Consider the following 3631-nt stretch of genomic DNA (forward strand, 5'->3'; position numbering starts at 1 on the left):
TGAGGTCTCGCCAAGTTGCCCAGGCAGGTCTTGAACCCGTGGGCTCAGGCAATCCACTCAACTCAGCCTCCCAAAGCGCAGGGTTACAGGCTGAGCCACCGAGCCCGGCTTCTTCTTCTTTTTTCTTTTTTTTGAGTCAGGGTCTCACTCTGTCACCCAGGCTGTAGTGCAATGGCATGATCACAGCTCACCACGGCCTCGACATCCTGGACTCAGAAGACCCTTCCACCTCAGCCTCCTAAGTAGCTGGGACTATAGACACATGCCATTATACCTGGCTAATTTTTTTTACTTTTTGTAGAGATGAGGTCTCACGGTGTTGCTCTGGCTGGTCTCAAACTCCTGGGCTCATGCAATCCTCCTGCCTCAGCCTCCCAAAATGCTGAGATTACAGATGTGAGCCACCGTGCCTGGCCCTCAGCCAAGTAATTTATCTGCTTCCCAGAACAAATCTCAAAAATATTTAAAGAAGAATACACCTTGATGCCTTTGAGTTTAAAAAGAAAAAATGCCGGGCTCAGCGGCTCAGCTTGTAATCCCGCGCCTTTGGGAGGCTGAGCTGAGTGGATTGCCTGAGCCTGCGGGTTCGAGACCACCTGGACAACTTGGCGAGACCTCATCTCTACAATAAATAAAAAAAAAAAAATCAGCTGGGCGTGGTAGCACATGCCTGTAATTCCGGCTACTTGGAAGGCTGAGGCGGAAGGATCACCAGAGCCCAGCAGGTCAAGGCTGTGGTGGCCGGAGCGGCTACTGCACTCCAATCTGGGCAACAGAGTGAGACTCCAACTCAAAAAAAAAAAATATTTAAAGGAGAAGTTGAGTGAGGTCAAATCCTCTCCCCAGAAAGCAACTATGAAGATGAACTAAACCACTGCAGTGCTCTGACAGTGCATCAAACGCATACAACAACCTGAGAAGCATATATGCTTGCAAACTGCTCAGCTCTGAGTAAGAACAGTGGGGGTCTGTGGCATTCTTGCCTGGGGTTGCTCCATCTCTCCTCCTTCCCGGCTGGGTAGGTGCAGAGGTTCTGCCAATGCAGGGTAGACCTTGAGGACTGACAGCTTCCCTGCCGAAGGGGGCTCGTTTGATTTGGAGAAGCAGACGACACCCATGCCCAGCAATGTCAATGAAATGACAATCCTCGTGGCAAGCAGACAGAAAGAGCCAAAGGCTCTATAAGCCTAATGTCACTGTGACTGAGGCAAGCATATTCCCAGATGATGCTGTCTGCATTTGCAGCAGAAAGCAGAGACAGCCCAAGCTACCAACATAACTCTTGCCTCAACCAGAGGCTGCAAGCAGAGGAGACCTCAAAAGGCCCGGCTGATGTGAAAACAGCCTGAACCTGTGCTCTCCTACCCACTGGCAGAGGACAGAGTTCTCATTGGCTCAAGGTGACTGAGCACAACCTCCAACCAACAGCTGGCTGACCTAATGCTACACAGACCCAGGGGTATTCCTAGGAATTCGCACTTAAAAACAAAACCAGGAATTTTTTTTTTTAAAAGCAGAGTCATCTGTGGCCACACACCATGGCAAATTAAACAAACACAAAGTAGTGACAACAACAGCCTTTAGAGGGCATCAGAATCCAATCCAAATTCAAGGGGGAAAAAAAACAGTAGAAACTGTCTCCAGGCTGGCACTGTGGCACATGGTTGTAATCATAGCACTTTAGGAGGCTGAAGCAGGATTGCTTGAGCCCAGGAGTTCAAGACTGGCCTACGTAACATAGTGAGACCTTGTCTCTACAAAAAAAAATTTTAATTAGCCAGATGTGGTGGCATGAGCCTGTGGTCCCAGATACTTGGAAGGCTGAAGCAGAAGGATCACCTGAGCCCAGAAGGATCACCTGAGCCATAGGAAGGATCACCTGTGACTATGCCACTGTACTCCAGAGCCTAGGCAACAAAGGGAGACCCCAACTCCAAAAAAAAAAAAAAATGGTTTAAGTGGTTAAAAAAAAAAGGCAAAAAGGGAGGAGGATTTCAGCACTGAAAGGTACAGTAACTAAAATGAAAAATTCATTAGAGGGGCTTAGCAGATTTGAGGTGATATAAGACAGAATCAATGAACGGTAAACTTGAAGGTCAATAGAAGCTATCTACTTTGAAGAAGAGAGTGGCAGAAAGGCAAAGAAAAGTGAATACAGACTCAGAAACCTGCAAAACAACATCACTAACATCATAGGAGCCCAGTAGGAAAGGAGAGAAAAGGGCAGAAAAAAATTTGATGAAATAATGGCAAAAACTTCACAAATTTGATGTAACAAAACAGTAATCTGTATATCCAAGACGTGCAATGAATGTCACATAGGGTAAATACAAAGAGATCCATGGCCAGACACATCATAGTCAAACTGTTGAAAGCCAAAGAAAAAACATAATAGCTGGACGTGGTGGCACAAGTCTGTAGTCCCAGCTACTTGGGAGGCTGAGGCAGAAGGATTGCCTGAGCCCAGTAGGTTGAAGCTGCAGTAGCTGTGAGGGTGCCACTGCACTTCCATCTGGACAACATAGTGAGACTCCAACTCAAAAAAAAAAAAAAAAAATCAAAACTGGCCAGGTGTGGTGGTGCATGCCTGTAGTCGCAGCTACTCTGGGGACTGAGGCAGGAGGATTGCCTGATGAAAGGCACGGGGAACAGCCAGAAGGATGTCTCCCGAGATGGCGCCAACACTAGGGAACCTAACAAAGACAACAAAGGCCGTAAATTCCTGCCTCTCCCGTGCGCGCGCGAAACTTAAACTCATGTACAAACATTATCTCCCTATAGGAATACTACCTCATAGCTCCCTCCAATAAGACCCTAAGATGGCTCTGGCTGGCACGGCCAGGCTCAGAGAGCACAGGCCGCCCCCTCCCAAAACTGATAAATACAGACCTCTCTCTCGCCCTCTCTCTCTCACTCCCTTTTCCCACCAGGCGGTTACAGACCTCCTTCCCTCTCCCTGTAGCCGCTGCTCTAATAAATCTCTTGGCCTCAAAGGGTACCGAGTCTCACTGGTGCCATCGTCCTTACCTGAGCCCAGGAAGTCAGGCTGTGGCTGTACCACTGTACTCCAGTCTGAATGACAGTGAGATCCCAGCAGGATTCACGTTCAGGTTTCTCACTGCTTTGCTGGAGACCTTGGTAAAGTCAATTACATTCCTTCAAGTTCCCCATAAACTGGAGATTATAAATGAAAATACTCAGGAAAAAAAAAAAAAACTCTATGAACACTCCAGATACAGATGAGTCACTGGTAAATTCTACCAAACATTTAAGGGGAAAAAAAAAATTAATTCTACACAAATTCAACATTATCCCAAATTCCAACAGAAATTTTTGAGAAACTGACATGCTGATTCCAAGACTTATACAATAGTCAAAATAACTTTTAAAAAGCACAAGTTATAAAAATAAAAGAGAGAGAAACATCAACAAATTGAATTTTATTTATTTATTTTTGAGTTGGAATCTCACTCTGTCGCCCAGACTAGAGTGCAGTGGCCGCTCCCGGCCACCGCAGCCTTGACCTGCTGGGCTCTGGCGATCCTTCCACCTCAGCCTTCCAAGTAGCTGGAACTACAGGCGGGCGCTACCACGCCCGGCTCATTTTGATTTATTGTAGAGATGAGGTCTC

The sequence above is a fragment of the Carlito syrichta genome, unplaced genomic scaffold, assembly GCF_000164805.1.
Source record: "Carlito syrichta isolate Samal-C Ts95f unplaced genomic scaffold, Tarsius_syrichta-2.0.1 Scaffold107890, whole genome shotgun sequence".
NCBI classification, from domain to species: domain Eukaryota; kingdom Metazoa; phylum Chordata; class Mammalia; order Primates; family Tarsiidae; genus Carlito; species Carlito syrichta.